The sequence below is a fragment of the Echinops telfairi genome, unplaced genomic scaffold, assembly GCF_000313985.2.
Source record: "Echinops telfairi isolate 266 unplaced genomic scaffold, ASM31398v2 ScPeMD7_443;HRSCAF=831, whole genome shotgun sequence".
NCBI classification, from domain to species: Eukaryota; Metazoa; Chordata; class Mammalia; order Afrosoricida; family Tenrecidae; genus Echinops; species Echinops telfairi.
In genome coordinates, this window is record NW_022104341.1 from 3,665,025 (window position 1) to 3,671,009 (window position 5,985).

A 5,985-nucleotide genomic window follows, 5' to 3' on the forward strand; every position below is an offset into this window, starting at 1 on the left:
TTGGGAGTGGGGGTGTGAACCTCTGCCCTTTTTCTGGGGGCTGCCAGAGGCTGCGCCCCAGGATCCAGCGGCAGGCTTGCTCTGTTCCCCTCTTTATGAGGAGAGGAGAGAAATGGCTTTGGGAGCGGGCTGAGGTGCTTCGCAAAGTTCTCCAGCCGGGCGAACCTGGGATGTGCTTACCAGAGACTGGGCGCCCCCATATCTGGTCCTGCTGGACGTCACTTCTACCCCCACGAACTCTGGGCCAGCTCTCTAAATGACAGCCGGGGCGATGAGGCCTGGAGGAAGGGGTTCAAGAGACTCACTCTGTGAGGTGTTTATACTGGGGGGTGGGGGCGTGCGGAAAGGGCTGGGCAGAGAAGTTACCTGGAATCAACTAAATTCCTGCGCTTGCTTAGTGTTGACATTTGAACCAAGTCCAAGACGTTCTGCTTTTATCCCGGGCAGCCCCCGTATGTCAGCAACAGGCTGAGGTTCCCGATCTGGAATCTTAGAGCTAAGGGAAAGCTCCGTTGCGTTTCTTTAGAGAGGGCGTCTGAACTTTCTTGTGTCCTAGGCGATGTGGACTGTTTGTAAGACCTTGGATGCTTTGCTCCATGGTGCATGTTGGTAGCCTGCATGAATGCTCCTGATGGTGAAATTTATGCCTTTTAGGTTACCTTTTCTTCAACGGAGCCTGGCCATTTAATGTCTGTAAAGGGTGCTCGGCACGCACGGATTGGATGCTAAGCATGTGTATATGGCCAACTCCCCTGTGGACAATTGATGCGTTAGATTTTTTTCCCCCTTTTTGGCTACTTGAATGCAACAAAATGCAAGTACACCAGGGAGCCTGTCCGGGAGGAGGGAGGAGGGATGGGGGTTGAGTAGCTTGTTCCTTTGTGCAGTTCTGGAGGATGGAGAAAGAGAGTTCAGAGAAGTGCCCTGGCCAGCCTAAGAGTGGCACTGTGGGAGAAGAGGCTGTGTGCCCCAGGCCCGTGGTTCACCCTGTCAATTTCCTGATTGTTTATGCAAACACTAGGGCCTGCAGAAAAGCCCAGTGGATCCTCCTGGCCCTCCCCTGTACCAAGATTGATTCCACTCCGGGCTCCGGGATGCAATGTTGGATCATGGAGAGAAAAAGTTTCCCGAGACTCTGGACCCCATCACTTGGCTGAGGTCATTGAAGGGCAAGCAGTGGTACTGCGGTGCTTTGTTGCCTGGTGCTTATGCTCAGGTTAGGTGATAAGCTCATTGTAGGCTAGCTGGTCACTCTGCCCACTTTCAGTCCCCTCTCTCCACAGCTGACTCTTTACAGCAGTGGGGTAGGGAGGGGGCGGGGCTTCCTTTCCTAGGGTGTTTCACCTTGATCCTTTCCAAACTCACCTGTTTCAAGTGCCTTTTCCCAGCCTCCCCCAACACCTTTCCCACTGTCAAACCCTTCTGCCAAAAACAAAAATAGCTTCAGATTTTTCATTTGTAAGGCGTCCACGTCCCAGTAAAACCTTGGCATTTGAGGCATGTGCCGTGCCATTGGCTGGAAATGGGGCCGCACTGTTGTGCCTGTTGCAGGAATTTATACCCAGGCCGGCTCCAGGAGGAGCCAGTGCCTGTCGGGTGAGCACTGCCATGTGGAACCATTGGCGGAGCCCGACTTGAACCGGGTCATGCCTGCAGGACTGTGGGGAGGGTGCGGGTGACTTTGGCCATTTTATGGAATAGGACACTGTTCCTCCCCACCCTCTTCCGAGGACCCCACCCCCATGTACACGCAGAGTAGCCAATGGGGCCATTGCTCCCTCCTTGGTATCCTTTAGCAAGCCCTGGGCCTCTGGGGAAAGGCTAGTGCTAGCCTAGGCTTCTTTGGGCAGATTGTCCTGGGTCAATGAAGAGGGGAACGATTGGCTTTGGATCCAGAGGCTTTTCAATGAGACAGGGGGTGCCTATTTTTCCTTCCCCGGAGCTCTCAAATGTTCGTCAGAAATCAGTTTGTGAAATACTCCAATACCCTTGGAGAAAAGAGGATTGGCGTGGGGTGGAGAGGGTCAGGCCATGGGGTTCGGCTTGGCAGGGACATAGCAGGCATCCAGCTTTGAGCCAGAGAAGAGAGACAACAAGAGATAGGTAAAAGGTATGGGCCCCCTGGGGGCTGAGCTAGGCACCTGGCCCAAGCAAGGTGCTGCTGTTTAAGTCCTGGCTCGGTAGTAGGTTTCTTTCTCTTTGCCACTCGAACCCCATCAAGGTCCTGACTTTGGGGGCTCTGCTTATGGGTGGGATGAAACAGGGATAGCTAAGCCTGAGAAGTCAGGGGTGGTTCCGTGAGAGAACTCTCATCTTTCACACCCGAGACGTGGGTTCAGACCCTAGCCAGTGCCCCTCGAGCATAACCACCACCCACCCGTTCCACAGAGGAGGCTTGTGCATGCTGTGATGCTGAACAGGTTTTGGGGAGTGTTGAGACCATGGCAACCTAGTAAGAAAGACCTGGCAATCTGCTTCCAGAAAGCAGCCGGTGAAAAGCCCCAGACTACTGTTCCTGGGCTCAGCAGGAGTCGGGGCGATTCAACAGCAGCTAACAATAATAAGGGCCAGAGGCCCAGGAGCCTGGCTCTCTTGACACTCTAGGAGGATGGCCAGGGCTTCTGTCTAATTGCCATAGGTTCTGAGTGATACAGGTTGTGTACATCACCCTGGGCACCAGCCTCATCAACAATTAATTCCCAGAACTCACTTTGCTAAGGTGTGGGTGCAGGCTCATTCCGTCCCACAGCGGCATGACCAAGTGCTACCTTCCCACTTTGCATGGGTCACTGCTCCGAAGAGAAGCCAAGACCAGGGCTATCGCCTGCAAGTCCAGGATCCTGGATACGCAGAGATTAGTTGAGCCAAAGGGCCCTTGGCTATAGAAAGCATCATTCTTGTTGTCTCCCAGTATGTGAAAGCACAATGCTCCTGCTTTACAGATGAGGTCTCTGAAGTCCCAAGAGTGACGGTGCCTCGCTTTCACACGCCTGGGAAGGAACCAAGGCCTGCATTCCCCTGACTCCTTGCCCAGTGCTCTCTGCTGTCTGGGGAAGCAGAGTCTCTGCATCGTGTTCCTTCTGTCAGGATCATTGGCCACACTAGGTCAGTTCAGTGAACCGAGCAAGTACATGAAACTAAGATGTTTCAGAAACAGGTCATTGGGAATTTCTTCCAAAGCGTCTCTGGGGTGTGTTGGAACCACCAACTTGTGGGTTAGTGTTGACCATTTCAGCATGGAGCCTTGAAGCCCACCCAGAGACTCCACTGAGATCACAACTGACTCCTATAGCCATGGAATTGAGTCACTCTGAAGCAACCTATCTGAGCGCATCTTGGTCCTTTATCTGAAAGCTGCAGGCGGCACCACCTCCATCGTAAGGTCTTGAAAGGACACACTGTGTGGGAACATGCCTAGGAGGGTGCCCTAAGCATGTGCATTGCTGCATAAATGTTAATTAAATCTGAGTTGGAGTTGTCTGTGACTAATTTTTTAATGGTGGACTTGCTTCCCCAACTTCCCTTGCCATTTAATGCCATTTAAGGGATTACAAACTCGAGTAACGTAAAGAATGTAGAGGGAATTCTGGTGCTGCTCTGCCTGAGTGAACGAACCACTGGCCGCCCAACCCTCCAGCTGCTCCTTAGGAGAAAGAAGAGGTTGCCTGCTTCTGTCAAGATTTGCCGCCGCAGGCACGCTACATAGGTCGCTATGAGTCAGCATCGACTCACTGGCAGTGGGTTTGGGCGTTTTGATTAGAAGTCATGTAATCCATTAACTTTAAGGGCCAATCTCTTGAACAGAGATTGAGAAGGTCCAGAATGTGCCCCCATTCCTTCTATCAGGGGATTCTACCACTGTGAATCCCCTAGCTCTCCTAGTGTTCCTGTTCTCTGAGTGGTGACTTTTTTGAGGGGTGTCATTGTCTTTCCTATGGTCCTTGTGACATCTGAGTGGGAGCACAGGGACCTGCGATTATTCCTCAGCGCTTAGCATGCGTATGGGAAAACAGAGGCAGAGATCGGCTCCATGAGAAAATCGACTGAGGTCACAGTAAGTCCCAGAGGCAGAGACGCTCAAATTGGCCGCTTCTGGTTCAGACCCATCTTCAGAGTTTATTATCTGTTTGGAGAGCGAACTCCCAGGCTAGTAAACTCCTGGATGACATTAGCCAAGAGTGGAGTCTGGTCGATGGGATGCAAATGGAGCCTATCAAACCAAGGTTCCCAGTTGGAGTACCTGATGATGCAGTACATTGGACTGCCACTGGGGTTGGAAAAAGCAAGGCATCCAGGCCTTGGCTCTTTAAGGGCTTGTGTAGGGCAGGGGTATTGGGAAAATGGCACTGCCCCAGGCAGCTCTCAATAGATATCAGCTGCTGCTCTTTTCATTGCCAGGGAGACCTGGAGAGTGGAGTGGAGGCTGGGGTGGGGGGTGGGGGGTGGGGATATCATAAAATGCTGTAGGGGTCAAATGGAGCTGCAATTCCTGTTGGGTTCTTATGGGTTGGCCCACTGCTGCATTTCAGCAAGCCTTAGTTTTCTTTACCTGTGAAATGGGATGTGACCGGCTCTTCCTCCTAGAGTTGCTGTGGCGGCACTGAGTACCTTGCTTGGCACAGAGTAAAGGTTCCCTTCGGTTTTGCCATTATTATTAAGAAGATATTGATCTATCTGTAGTATCAGCCAGTGCACCTCATGCCCAGCTACTAGCCATCTGTCGTGGGAGCCGGAGGGTTACCATGATGTTGACCAGGTTTCCCTGGAGCGTTCGGACTAAGGCAGGTTGAGAAGAAAGGTCTGAGCATTAGCCAATAAAGGCCCTGTGGGCCACAACAGCCCAGACTGTAACCAATTATGGGGAAGGGACAGGACTGGGCTGCTTTTTCTTCTCTTGTGTCTGGGTTGCCATGAGTCAGGGCTGACTCAACACCAGCTAACAACAACAACATTTCAGGCCAGAGGGTGACAGGGGCTAGAGAAGAGGCCCAAACGCAGTGCCAAAGGTGGGGAGGGAAGGGGGCTATCCTAGAGAGAGGGGCATCCTGATGAACAGGTAGGATTCAGACAGGCAGAGTGAAGGGGAAGAAAATTGGAGACCCAAGGAAGAGACAGACACCCACAAATTCTGTGCACGAACAAGTCTAGAGTCATATTGCTGTAGGCCAAGGTGTGTGCAGGGGACAGGGGTTCTGGAGACTTAAGCCAGGTGCAAGTAATGGCGGGCCAAGGAGTTTGAGTTTGTTGGCTGGTGGAGGGTGGGAGCCACACAGTCAGAACTTTTCTTTAGGGAATGAATGTCAGTGGAACTGGAGAAATGGGGTGGGGGTGAGTAGGGAACCAGTAGGTTACTGAGAAGAATACCTGAGGGAATTTAGGCCTGAAGGAGGGTAGCAGGGAGCATTCATTGCCTTATTATTTGGCAACGCTTTGGGTAGAACAATGAAGAAGATGGCCAGAGTGACAGGTCAGGGATACCAGCAAGCAGTGAAGAGTGGCTTATTGCCAGGAGGGTGGTTTGATTTAAACCTGCCCTGCTTCAGAGGCAGCCAGGCGGGAAAGTCCAGTGACAACTCAGGAGTGAGCGGAGGACAGACTAGTAGGCGAGTTTAGAGAAACATCTAGAACAGCGGTTCCCAACCTGTGGGTGTCCACCCTTTTGGGGGTTGAATGACCCTTTGACAGGGTCAAAGGCCTAAGACCACCGGAAAACAAATATTTCTAGTGATCTTAGGAACCGAGACACCACTCCTCTATCCATCTCCCACATGCAGATATGCTGATCTGGTGAGAAAGAAGCTATCTCAACCTTGGCACTGACGTTGGCTTTTTACACATACTGTGGCAAAATGTAGCAATGTAATTTACTGTTGTTATATTAAGACTGTTACCCATGCTACACCATGCTTCAAGACAAAATTTCATTTATTTGTAATTAGAAATAAATATTTCACAATATATAATTACATATTGTTTTTGTGATTA

The 5,985-nt window shown here is 51.4% G+C and overlaps 1 protein-coding gene across 2 annotated transcripts in view; it reads left to right on the plus strand.

The window, feature by feature from the left end:
* Positions 1-2,965: 2,965 nt before the first annotated feature.
* The window catches only part of KCND3 (potassium voltage-gated channel subfamily D member 3), a 275,738-nt gene continuing 272,718 nt past the window's right edge, over positions 2,966-5,985 (plus strand). For both annotated transcript variants that reach the window (XM_004699180.2, XM_004699181.2), the window contains exon 1: positions 2,966-3,105. The gene's annotated coding sequence lies outside the window, so the exon portion shown is untranslated. The remainder of the gene's footprint in view (positions 3,106-5,985) is intronic.